Here is a 13792-nt window from a genome sequence, read left to right as displayed (position 1 = left end):
TGGTGGAACAGGACTGGCTCCCCCTTATTTAATTATTTTATTTTAATTTAATTATTTATAATCATTTATTTTAATTTGCTTGATGATGTCACTTCTGGCCATGACATCACTTCCAATGTGTCCTGGACAGATTGTCATTCTAAAAAGTGGGTCCCGGTGCTAAAAGTTTGAGAACTGCTGCAATAAGGTGTTAGTAAGATGACACGGGGTGTGTGTGTGTGTGTGTGTGAGACTCTACAAGTTTTCAAAATCACTAAAATCAGAATTTGGAGGAATAAGACCATCATGTTATATATCAATCAATGTGTAATTTCATGCAGAATGCAATGAAACAAACCACATTGAAATATCTGTGTTCTAACAGAAGGTACAGCCAAAAAACCAGTGGGGGCAGGGCAATGGTACATCACCACACCCACCTGGGCCATTGCCCCGCCCACTACATGGGGTGATGTGCAGGCCTCCCGCACTGGGTGACGCAAATCCTAGTGACGCCACTGATGAAAAGGCAACATGATGGAGGTCAATAAAAGTAGCATGGAGCATGTTGGGAGCCCCCTGAGTGGGTTCCATATTTTCTGCTCATCTTAAGGAGCTGTGCAGAGGAAGGCGTGAGGTCAGGGGTCTGCCTCTGTCACTGGCAGAGTTTCTGGAAGAAAAATCCATTGCAGGTTACAAGCCATGATGTGAATGCGCAACCTCCTGATTTTAGAAATGGGCTATGTCAGAATGCCAGATGCAAGGGAGGGCACCAGGATGAGGTCTCTTGTTATCTGGTGTGCTCCCGGGGGCATTTGGTAGGCTGCTCTGAGATACAGGAAGCTGGACTAGATGGGCCTGTGGCCTGATCCAGTGGGGCTGTTCTTATGGGGGCGGCAGGCTTCTGTTCACACCTCTCCCCAATCTCACCCAAAGAGAACAGCACCATTGATGGACATGCTCTAGTATAAGCCACTAGTTTTCAAGTTGTGGTATTGGGAAAAGTCTCCAGTTATCAATAATCACTCCTTGGATTAACCTCATTGCTTATGATACTGCCCCTGTGCAAAGGTGGCTCAGAACACCTCCGTTTTGCTCTGGAGGCCTGGAAGGAAAAGGGGGAGGGACTGTTTTCAGGGCATGTTCAGGTGCCTGCAAAACCTAGTGCTTTGCACCCCCTCTTGCTATGCCACTGAGAGTATTCTATGTAAACCTCCAGAGGTTTGGGTGTTGCAGATGCTCCCATCTGTGAGTTGGGATGCGGACGGAAAGGAAAGGCACATTAGGCTTGCTGCCGCAAGGACGACAGGCCAGGAGATGGATGTGTATGAACCAGTCTCTCCTCAGCATGACATCTACAATATAACCACCGGATCATGTTGTCAGAACAATGTTTGATTTCACACCTTGATGAAATGATGGGTAGACCCCTCTGCAAGATTCTGGAATTCAAAAAGATGGGATATTGCCTTTTGAATAGGCTTTGATGGTCTATTTTATAGCTTTATTTGTATTTGATTCTTTATGTATCTTAATTGTTGATAGCTGCCTTGGGTGCCCTCCAGGGAGAAAAGTGGGGCACAAATCTAATAGATAAATAATTATAACAAATTATAAATAAACTTTATTTATTTGTTTTTTTGTTATAAATAACACAGCAGCAGGCCTGAAATCCCGTGCATCGCATCCAGTACTACATAAAGAACTTCTGTTTGTTTCACCATTACAACTAGTTGTAACTTCATCTTTACAGTCAGTCAGGCACTGGGTGTGTTGAGTAATCCATCTGAGCCTGTTTGGAGAACCTGTGAAAGAGGCTTGGGAGTCGGGCGCCCCCTTGTGTTCAAAGCTGGAATGGCACCTTCCCTTTTATCTCAATTTCCATACTTTCTATCAGCAGTTCCCAGAAGTGAAGAACACGTTTTGGTGCAAGTCCAGGATTTGTGCTGTATTAAACCTGAAATTTTTCCTATTTTTTTGTGCTTGTGTGTGTGTGTTTCTTAGCACAAGTGAGGCTTTGAGAGACCCCAAGTCCTGTTCAGGATTCCCCTTGAGGGGACCAGGGAGAAACCACTCAGGGTCTTCTCCTACAGCAGGACTGGGATGTCATCAGGACTAAGCTGGAAATGTTTTCAGAGGACATGAACTGAGGCATGTCTGGCTCAACAGGAGGCACAGTGAGGAATGTGCCAGGGGCACACATTACTCTCTGTATGCCATTGTCCTTTGCAAGCACTATTTGAGGGTGCAACACAATACACAGTTTTGACTGTAAGTGTTTGACAGAATTCAAAGAGATTTTCCCCTGGTTGTGCTGCGGGAAGCAGAAAGTAGTTCATGTTACAGCAGGCTATAAAAACCTGGGAGTAAACCCCTTTGATCACAGTGGGACTTCCTTCTGAGTAAGTGTGCATACACTAGCACTATAATAAATTGTTTTATTTATTTATAGGAGAGGAAACTGAACGCATTCCACATGCGCTGCCTCCGACGCATCACCTGGCAGGACAAAGTTCCAAACAACACAGTCCTGGAACGAGCTGGAATCCCTAGCATGTATGCACTGCTGAAACAGAGACGCCTGCGTTGGCTTGGTCATGGTGTGAGAATGGATGATGGCCGGATCCCAAAGGATCTCCTCTCTGGAGAACTCGTGCAAGGAAAGCGCCCTACAGGTAGACCACAGCTGCGATACAAGGACATCTGCAAGAGGGATCTGAAGGCCTTAGGAGTGGACCTCAACAGGTGGGAAAACCTGGCCTCTGAGCGGCCCGCTTGGTGGCAGGCTGTGCAGCATGGCCTTTCCCAGTTTGAAGAGACATTTGGCCAATAGTCTGAGGCTAAGAGGCAAAGAAGGAAGGCCCATAGCCAGGGAGACAGACAAGGGACAGACTGCACTTGCTCCCGGTGTGGAAGGGATTGTCACTCCCGGATTGGCCTTTTCAGCCACACTAGACGCTGTTCCAGAACCACCTTTCAGAGCGCGATACCATAGTCTCTCGAGACTGAAGGTTGCCAACAACACTATAATAAATTGTTTTATATTTTTCTGGGATATTTTTAAATCCTGTTTTTGAATTTCTAGACACTTGTTTTAGAACTATTGCAAGCTATTCCAAGAGTTTGGGTGGAATGGGCCAGATCTTGAGATGGCAAGCACAACGTTTCAAGGTTGAAGTTAGTGGCAGGAAAACACACACTTTCAATGAAATGTAAATGAGAGAAATTCAAAGAAGGTTGTTTTTATCTTGTTCAGATCTTCGAGGACTGTGGCTATGGGAGGGCATCACTGTCCTGAGGTACATTAGAGAGTGCGCAGCATAGTGGTGGATCTGCTGCCCTACCCCACATTTCAGACAGTTTCTGTGTTCCTCTAAATGGTCCTTTCTCCCCTCTCCCCACACAACATTCATTTATTGCACATATTTGTATTCCACCTCTCACTTGGTAGGCATTCAAAGTGACTTGTGAACATATCCGAATGGAGTTGGTCTTCGACCCAAACACTTCCTTGAGTAACCTCTGTGAGTTTCCACCAGGTGGGTTTTGTGACTGCAGATTCACTGCAATGCAGGGCTCTGTTTGAGGCAAGAGAAGGGCCAGGCCTGGGGAGAGCAGCAGGGCTTCAACCTCCAGATTGCCCTAGACCTAGGGTTCCCAACCCGTGGTCCGCAGCGCCCTCCCAGGTGGTCCATGACCTCTCTGGTGAAAAAAGAAAAAAGAAATGCCCTTCCAGGAAGGAAAAAAGCCTCTGCAGCGCCAGCAGCCGATCAGAGCAGCTCAGAGCCAACCAGTAAGGTGTTCCTATGAGTCAGCTCTCATTTCCATGTATCATAATACAGTTGTCCCTTCTACCTGGGTAAAGAGGCACTCTTTGAAGCGGTGCTCCTCTTGTATTTAGTAGAGGGAGAATAAGCTCTTCACCCCAGCACAGTGTCTCTAACCAATAAAGGGCAATCCCATTCTCTGTGCCTGAATTAGTGCAGCAACTGCTGCATCCTATGAATTGGATTGGGGCATTAGGGTCTCTAAAGTGTAAAGTGCACCACGTTAATCCCAGAGAACGGCACCTGTAAACTCATTCCAGGGCTTGTTGGAAGAAAGATCCAGAAACAAATGGCCACTATGGTGATGCCCATTTATGAATTGGTGGTGCAGCTACATTTAGATTACCTGTACTGTGTTCAGGGTGAAACTTCTGATCTGGATAAGATGCAAAAGAGAGAAACCCCAAAGGTCAGCAGGGGCAGGAGTGTCTTCTTTACTTCTTCATGTGGGGATTGCATGTGTGGTTTTTCAGCTTGGAAAAGGAGTGATGAAGACTGGATGTGGTGTAGATCAGTGAAATTCTGCATGGTGTGAAGGAGTGAATGGAAGGCAGCTGACAACAAGGCTTCTTTAAACAAAGCAGGAAACATGGAGCATGCTGAGAGCCCTCCCAGTGCGCAAGATCCCTGCTTAGCTTAAGTGGCTCTGCAGAGGAAGGAGTGAGGTCAGACAGCTGGCTCTCTCGCTGGCAGACTGCACGGAGGGGCAGGATTCTGTTCACACCTCTCCCCAATCTGCCACACAAGAAGAATATCAACCTTCACCTCATGGATGTGCTTTGGAGAAAAGCAGAATAAAACAGCCCCTGTGAAAATAACATTAGACTTTGCTATTGAATTCAGTGATATGTGACTTCCTCCTGATGCAAGGGGGAAACTGAGGCTGGTCTTCTCTGTAATCAGCCTGGAACACAGGAAATCCTCCCCTGGCGTGACAAAGTTTGCCATTTCTTCAAGGAGCCTCCTTTCTGTGACACCAATTGCCCCCAAACCTTGCACCGGCCAGCCACATCTACCTTGAAATCCAGGCACAAAGCCTGCTGGGCGATGGAACCTGGAAACAGCTGGCTGGCATGAAGTTTGGGGCTGAATGGTGGCATGTACAGGAGGGTATGTGGGGGAACTGTAAGATCTGCGCACCCGAGGGAAGGATTGCAATGGGTGCCGGATGCAGCCCACAGGCTGGGGGTTTGGTACCCACTGGGGTGAAGGATTAGCCCTGCCTTCTGCTTCCACCAAGATCCTTCCTTCTAGAACCACAAGCTCTGGTTTGAAGGAGATTTCTGTTTTTATCAGGCAGAGGAGTCTCTTTCCCAGATGCAAACACACATTTCTGAGACCAGGATGCCTGTCAACTTGCTTTTATTGAGGCTTTTCCCCACATTGAATGCCTCAAAATGTGACCCAAATGAAGTCGGAGCCAGAGATCTGCAGGACTGTGGAGTCTTTGAGTGGTGGACTCCTTGAGTGTCACTGGTCCGTCCACCTGCAGCAGAAAGAAAAAAGTTGTGGTGAGATGTCTTTTTTGTTGAAAAAGATTCTTATATTCTTTCATATTCTTCAGTTTACAGAAAACATGCCATGGCCTCGCTCCTGCTACACAAGTGGCACACTTCCTCCTGGCAGAGCATGAATGTGCCACTTCAGGAGAGCAGCCACCAGCTGTCAAGAGCAGGAGGAAAGGGGTCGGAGGAGGACCCAGTTGCCAAACTCCTCCTAATAACGCATCTGGGGTACACATGGTGGGCTTACATTTGCACTCTGTGTCAGTGGAATACCTAGGGGGGCAAGGGTGCAAATGCCCTGGATGCCATGCCTGAGGCGAGGCCCATCCTCCAACGCTGCCGCCCTTGCCCCGCCGGACTCACTGCTGTGTTCCTACCCCTCCTCCGACACCTTTGGGGGACTGAAAACATGATAGGGGCCTCTGCAGCCCCCCAAAGGCCTTCTGAGGCCTCCAGTGGGCCTGCAAACATCAGTTCTGGTTTCACTTTAAAGTCCTTAGAGGGTCTTTAGAGGGTAAGAACATAAGAACATAAGAACAGCCCCACTGAATCAGGCCATAGGCCCATCTAGTCCAGCTTCCTGTATCTCACAGTGGCCCACCAAATGCCCCAGGGAGCACACCTGATAACAAGAGACCTGCATCTTGGTGCCCTCCCTTGCATCTGGCATTCTGACATAGCCCATTTATAAGATTAGGAGGTGGCACATACACGTCATGGCTTGTAACCCATAATGGATTTTTCCTCCAGAAATTTGTCCAATCTCCATTTAAAGGTATCTAGGCCAGATGCCATCACACATCCTGAGGCAAGCAGTTCCACAGACCAACCACACACTGAGTAAAGAAATATGTTCTTAAACATCAGTCTTAAAAAACATCTGTTCTCATTTTCACCTGAAAATAGAAAGTGCACTTAATGGCCCTCTGGATCACTTAAAAGGCCTGTGATGGAGGGCATTCAACTGGGGATGCGGCATTTTGTGGTTTTGGTCGTTGCCAGCACAGGGTCCAGGATCACCACTGTTCTGGGTGGGCCATGGAACATGAAGCCAACCCTCCTGGAATGGAACGCCAGTGAAGTTTTGTTTCAGCTTTTCTTTTGGGTTTCCCCCTTCCAGCTACTCGACTGGAACCCCCAGCAGGGCTAGTGGGGGATCCATCTTTAGAGGCCTCCTGGAACCTCTGTTACTGGTGCTCTGTGGAGAACCTGCTGAGAGTCCTCAGCATTCTGCAGAAGGCAGATGGAAGAAGGGCTGCTTTGCTCCGCATGTCGGATTATTGGATTGGAAATGCAGGGAAGGGCCTCAAACGGTGACCCTCCTGAACGGGGCCTGCAGGTTTCATTATGATTCGATTCTGTTGTAAAATTGCTGCCCACTGGATATGGATCTACTTGAACTTACAAGCATCTGGTTGTTCATCAGGCTCTTGTTGATATGCAGCATTTGCTGATTATACTACAATGTCCAATCTTTACAGCAGGAAAAGGACATTCAGCAAAGAGACAGAATCCACCAATTGCTTGACATTCTCCGAAGGTACGGATGGCTGTGCCAACAGAAAAAGAGATTGGAGGAGAACTGGAGAAAGGAGTGGAGATTCTGCATAGAGCATCATTTCCTGATCTTTCAGAGTCTTTCACAGAGCCTTTTCTTCATCCATTGGACCATTTCATTTTAAGAAATTCCATTTGACACCCCCCCCCCCCCCAGAATAGGGCATCCTAGCCGGCTGGGAAGGAATTAATTAAATAAAGCATAGATGATAAGAAATGTGCATTAAAATGACACAAAGCGAAAGCAGCAGGAAGAATGAAATAAAACAGCAGCATAAATGCAAATAAAAACAGCAGGTTAAGGGCCCGATCCTATCCAACTTTCCAGCACCGGTGCGGCTGCAATGCAACCCCGAGGTAAGGGAACAAATGTTCGCTAGGCACTGGGGAATGTTTTGGGACAAGCGGGGCCAGTGCAAGAGGGACGGGCTTCACTTGAACCAGAATGGAACCAGGCAGCTGGCGCATAACATTAAAAAGGTGGCAGAGCAGCTTTTAAACTGATCCCTGGGGAAAGACGACAGGAGCCGAGGGGCATCTGGTTCGGGACTCCTCATCCCTATGGGATGAGGATGGGGAGGTTAGAGAACAACAAGACAAAGGCAGAGTAGGAGAAGAAATTGGGAAAGGTAGCGTGATGGGATGTGATAGATGGTTTGGCACAATGAGAGGATGCGGGGACAAAGGAGCGAATAAGCAGCCCATCCATGGGCATTCTGTGTACAAATGCTTTTATGCGAATGCCCGAAGTCTCTGAGCAAAGATGGGTGCCCACATGGCTAACGAGCCAAGTTAGAGAGGCTGTGAAGGGCAAGGAAGCTTCCTTCCATGAATGGAAGACTTGCCCTAATGAGGAGAATAAAAAGGAACATCAACTGTGGCAAAAGAAATGTAAGAAGGTGATATGGGAGGCCAAGCGAGACTATGAGGAACACATGGCCAGCAGCATTAAGGGGAATAATAAAAGCTTCTTCAAATATGTTTGAAGCAGGAAACCAGCCAGAGAAGCGGTTGGCCCTCTGGATGGTGAGGGAGGGAAAGGGGGGATAAAAGGAGACTTAGAGATGACAGAGAAATTAAATGAGTTCTTTGCATCTGTCTTCAGGGCAGAAGACCTCGTGCAGATACCGCTGCCCGAACGGCCCCTCCTGACCGAGGAGTTAAGTCAGATAGAGGTTGAAAGAGAAGATGTTTCAGACCTCATTGATAAATTAAAGATCAATAAGTCACCAGGCCCTGATGGCATCCACCCAAGAGTTATTAAGGAATTGAAGAATGAAGTTGCAGATCTCTTGACTAAGATATGCAACTTGTCCCTCAAAACGGCCACGGTGCCAGAAGATTGGAGACTAGCAAATGTCACATCTATCTTTAAAAAGGGAAAGAGGGGGGACCCAGGAAACTGTAGGCCGGTCAGCCTAACATCTATACCGGGTAAGATGGTGGAATGCCTCATCAAAGATAGAATCTCAAAACACATAAATGAACAGGCCTTGCTGAGGGAGAATCAGCATGGCTTCTGTAAGGGTAAGTCTTGCCTCATGAACCTTATAGAATTCTTTGAAAAGGTCAACAGGCATGTGGATGCGGGAGAACCCATGGACATTATATATCTGGACTTTCAGAAGGCGTTCGACACGGCCCCTCACCAAAGGCTACTGAAAAAACTCCACAGTCAGGGAATTAGAGATCAGGTCCTCTCATGGACTGGGAATTGGTTGGAGGCCAGGAAGCAGAGAGTGGGTGTCAATGGGCAATGGAGAGAGGTGAAAAGTGGTGTGCCCCAAGGATCTGTCCTGGGACTGGTGCTTTTCAAAATCTTCATAAATGACCTGGAGACAGGAGTGAGCAGTGAGATTGCAAAGTTTGTAGACGACACCAAACGTTTCCGAGTGGTGAAGACCAGAAGTGATTGTGAGGAGCTCCAGAAAGATCTCTCCAGACTGGCAGAATGAGCAGCAAAATGGCAGATGCGCTTCAATGTCAGTAAGTGTAAAGTCATGCACATTGGGGCAAAAAAATCAAAATTTTAGATATAGGCTGATGGGTTCTGAGCTGTCTGTGACAGATCAGGAGAGAGATCTTGGGGTGGTGGTGGACAGGTCGATGAAAGTGTCGACCCAATGTGCAGCGGCAGTTAAGGAGGCCAATTCTATGCTTGAGATAATTAGGAAAGGTATTGAGAACAAAATGGCTAATATTATAATGCCGTTGTACAAATTTATGGTAAGGCCACACCTGGAGTATTGTGTGCAGTTCTGGTCGCCGCATCTCAAAAAGACATAGTGGAAATGGAAAAGGTGCAAAAGAGAGCGACTGAGATGATTACGGGGCTGGGGCACCTTCCTTATGAGGAAAGGCTGCGGCCTTTGGGCCTCTTCAGCCTAGAAAAGAGACGCCTGAGGGGGGACATGATTGAGACATACAAAATTATGCAGGGGATGGACAGAGTGGATAGGGAGATGCTCTTTACACTCACATAACACCAGAAGCAGGGGACATCCACTAAAATTGAGTGTTGGGAGAGTTAGGACAGACAAAAGAAAATATTTCTTTACTCGGCATGTGGTTGGTCTGTGGAACTTCTTGCCACAGGATGTGTGATGGCATCTGGCCTGGACTTCTTTAAAAGGTGATTGGACAAGTTTCTGGAGGAAAACTCCATTACGGGGTACAAGCCATGATGAGTATGCGCAACCTCCTGATTTTAGAAATGGACTACGTCAGATGCAAGGGAGGGCACCAGGATGAGGTCTCTTGTTGTCTGGTGTGCTCCCTGGGGCATTTGGTGGGCCGCTGTGAGATACAGGAAGCTGGACTAGATGGGCCTGTGGCCTGATCCAGTGGGGCTGTTCTTATGTTTTTATGTTCTTATGAGGAGGCCTCTGAGACTGCCTACCCAGCACAGGGAGCTGTGCACACCCCATTGGCTTGATTGGACCCTAAGTTCTGGTAAAAGCAGCATTAAAAGAAGACACAGCACAATGAAAGGCAGTCAAAACCACCACAAGACAACAAGTGCGTAACTCTCAGCAAAGGCTGGCAGGAAGTCAGAAACAGACACACAGACTCGAACACACAAACATTAAAGTGATAGTTGAATGAAAGCGGAAGGAGGGCTCAGACTTCAAAGGGAGGGAGTTCCATCATTCTGGGGTCACCACAGAGAAGGCTCTACCTCTAGTTCCCGCCCCTCAATCCTCACTCAGGACGGCATACAAAGGAGAGTCCCTGGAGATGACCTCATGGGATGGGTCTGCATGTAGGGAAGAAAGCAATGCCTCAGATTTCCAGGTCCCAAATATTAGGGGCACCGAAAGCCTCCTGCACAGGTTTACACAAAACCTAGTGGTGCCACTGCCCGGAAATGAACTGGCAGTCAGTACAGTAGGAGGAGGAGAGCCCCAGCATCACTGATCTGCAGAGCCCCAGAGACCACGCAGGCCACTGCATTCTGCACTAATGGCCTTTCCAAGGACTCTTCAAGGGCAGCTCCACAAAGAGTGCATTGCAGTAGCTGGGGTGATGTTATCAGGGCACGGACCATTTTGCCCAGGTCCAAATGACTCGGTTATGGCTGCAACTGAAGCACCAGATGAAGTTGGGCAGAGGCTTCCCTGGCCACCACAGCCACCTGGCAATCCTAGACCAGTGGTGAATCCAGAAGAACTGCCAAGCTGTGAACTGGTTCCTGCAGAGGAAGCGCAGCCCCAAGCAAAGTGAACTGACAGTCCCTTCCCTGGGAACAGCCAACCCCATAAATATCATTATAGCTCTGATGTCATTTGCTCAGAAAGAAACCCACTCCTCATTACAGGACTGGCCCAAGACCTCCCAGCATCTGAGGCCACACGCCAAGTTCTGCTTCTTCTGTGGTGTACCAGCCTCTGCTCCTCTTATGGTCTGGACTGGAGAAGGAAGAGGGGGTGGAGTCCTATGGAAAGTGAAACTGAACCATATTGCGTGTTTACTCGCGAGTAGGTGAACTTGCCTTAGTCCATCGGAAAGGGCAGGCTGAGAGGAATCCAACGACACCAGAATGGTCCTGATCCAATGAATGCAGCCCCCCACAAACACCTGAGAAGGAAGTCCCTCCCTCCAAGCAGACGAAAGCATTGAGACCTATGGAAAGGAAACTAAGCCTCACGGTCGCGCTTACTCGTGAGTAAGCAAACGTCCCTTGGCTGGCGGTCAGGTCAGGCAAAGGGGAATGCGAAACCACCAGAATGGTCCTAATCTGCTGGAACTGGAGCTCAACAAATGCTCCAGAAGGCAGCCCCCCTCCACTAAAAAGGATCAAAACAGAGCCTTCAGCTGATGAGGTCAACCTTTTTGAGACTTGCAAAGTCAGGTGGGTCCGGACAGTGATCTGGTTTGAACAGAAGTTCTTCAACTGAACTGGGCACTGGGTAGGGCTGGAAACCTTACTGGTTTTGGAGGGGGATGTTATTGCAGGCAGGCTACAGAGGAAATTCACTTGGTGGACCAGGGCTGTCTTCTGCTTATTTAATTATTTGTTTTACTTTAATTATTTATAATTTATTTTAATTTGCCTGATGATGTCACTTTCACCATGACATCACTTCTGGTGGGTACCGGACAGATTGTCATTTTAAAAAGTGGGTCCTCGTGCTGAAAGTTTGAGAACTGCTGCAATAAGTTATTAGTAACTTGACACCCTGGGGTGTGTGTGTGACACCACTAGTGACCAAAATAAAAATCAGTTTGGAGGAATAATACCAGCATGTTATATATCAATCAAAACGTCATTTCATGCAGAATGTGTTCTATCTTTGTTCTATCAAAAGGTACAGCCAAAAAACCAGTGGGGGCGGAGTGATGGTACATCACCACGCCCACCACCTGGGTGTTGCCCCGCCCACTGCATGAGGGGTGACACACTGGCATCCCGCACCGGGTGAGGCGAACCCTAGTGACACCACTGTCTAGGCCACCCTCCCCTCTGTTCTTCTCCACACTTCCTCTTCCATTCTGTCCACTTCTTCCTTTTCTAATCCAGGCAGGAGGAGGAGGAGGAGTGGTGAAGGCAAGCGGGTGGTGGAAGTGGGCACTCTCTTGCCAACCTGCTGCCTGAGGGCATCGCCTCCGTCAGCCTCAGGGATGGGTGGGCCCTTCCTCATGGATCTATCTGGAAAGGGGGTCCCTCAGATCTGGGCCTTCGATTAGGTACTTCAGGGTGTGTGGGACAAGTGAGCCAAGTTGAGGCATCTAGAACGGGGTCTCCAAACTATGGCCCAGCGGCCACATCCGGCCCACCACAAGATTTTATCTGCCCCCAGCAACTACTATTCTCATTGAGACATTGTTTCTTTGTGTCTCTTTTGTTCTAAATCATGTTGGTTACCCCTCCCCCCAAAAAACCAAGTAAAACACATTTATTAGATTAAATTTTATTCATTAACATTTCAGTCCTCAAAAATGCATAAAATATACCATGTGGCTCACATACCAGAAGGTTTGGAGACCCCGATCCAGAAGAAGCATCGGACTAGAAGGCCCATCGGACTAGGACTTACTCTACAGCCATTGTGATGACTCTGCTATGTTTTAAAGGCATCTAGGCCAGATGCCATCACCACATGCTGTGGCAAGGAGTTCCACAGACCAACTACACGCCGAGTAAAGAAATATTTTCTTTTGTCAGTCCTAACTCTCCCAACACTCAATTTTAGTGGATGCCCCCTGGTTCTGGTGTTGTGTGAGAGGGTAAAGAGCATCACTCTGTCCACCCCTTGCAATCCTATCCAATTTTCTAGTGCCGGTGCTGCTGTGCCAATGGGGTGTGCACTGCTTCCTGTGTTGGTCACAGAGGCCACCTTAAGCTATGGGAACATTTGTTCCCTTACCTTGAGGCTGCATTGCAGCTGCACTGGTGCTGGAACGTTGGCTAGGATTGGGTAGTCAAACCCCAGAAGCTCCAGCAGAAAGGATGAGAGAGTAGGTGATTTGTAGGCTATAGGGTGTCCCTCAGTTCTGGATCTTCGAATGGATATGTCAAGTTGTGGGAGATAAATGGACTGAGTCTAGGGATCTAGAATGACTTTCGGACTATGACCAAGCTAAAATATAGCCATGGCGATGCCTTTGTTATGTTGTTATTGTTGTTATTATTGTTGTTGTTATTATTAACAGTATTTATATACCGCTTTTCAATGGAAAGTTTCAAAGCAGTTTACAGAGAAAATCAAACATCAAAAACCACAATCATTTGGATTTGTTCTAATTCTACTCACATCCTGGTATTTGGGCCAAGGATTTACTTCCCTCTCCAGATCCATCCGCTGGTTCATTTATCAAGAATGCAACAGCAAGGAAGAGGAAAAGAGTCTTCATGGTGAGTTTCTGACTGAGATCTCAGACTCACTGACAAGAGAGAAGTCTTGAGAACAAGTAAAGGTTTAGGCTCCAGATTCCCTGCATATATACTTTTTTTTTTGGTGGCCAAGTTCCTTTAGCATGAGCAACACTGAGATACAGCTGTGAGATTGAAGATCAGACACATACTTCCCTGATCATCACTCCTGATAAAGCAATTTCACCCAAGGAGGACATTCCACCTGTTCACTGATGCCTTCTGGAGATAAGAGGGTCTCACTCCCCAAAAGAAGAATATTTTGCTAGTCCTGATGAGGTCATTTCTGGGTGTCTGTTGCACAGTGGGGAGGGGGAGGAAGAGAGTGGAAAGGGGTCAGAAGCAAATATGCAAATGTGTTATTATTAGGAGTGTCTAAACACTGAAAGAGATCAAAGTCACTGGTAGAGAGAGTTGGGACCCCTTCCCTTGGTGGGGAGGATTGTTGTTGTTGGCAACCTTCAGTCTCGAGAGACTATGGTATCATGCTCTGAAAGGCGGTTTTGGAACATCGTCTAGTGTGGCTGAAAAGGCCAATTCGGGGAGTGACA

At 47.6% G+C, this 13792-nt stretch overlaps 1 pseudogene; it reads right to left on the bottom strand.

The window, feature by feature from the left end:
• Positions 1 to 936: 936 nt before the first annotated feature.
• Positions 937 to 1052, bottom strand: LOC136638373 (U4 spliceosomal RNA; annotated as a pseudogene).
• Positions 1053 to 13792: the final 12740 nt, after the last annotated feature.

The sequence above is a fragment of the Tiliqua scincoides genome, chromosome 1 (assembly GCF_035046505.1).
Source record: "Tiliqua scincoides isolate rTilSci1 chromosome 1, rTilSci1.hap2, whole genome shotgun sequence".
NCBI classification, from domain to species: domain Eukaryota; kingdom Metazoa; phylum Chordata; class Lepidosauria; order Squamata; family Scincidae; genus Tiliqua; species Tiliqua scincoides.
Note: the sequence above shows the minus strand (reverse complement) of the source record. Positions and strands in the feature narration are given on the sequence as shown.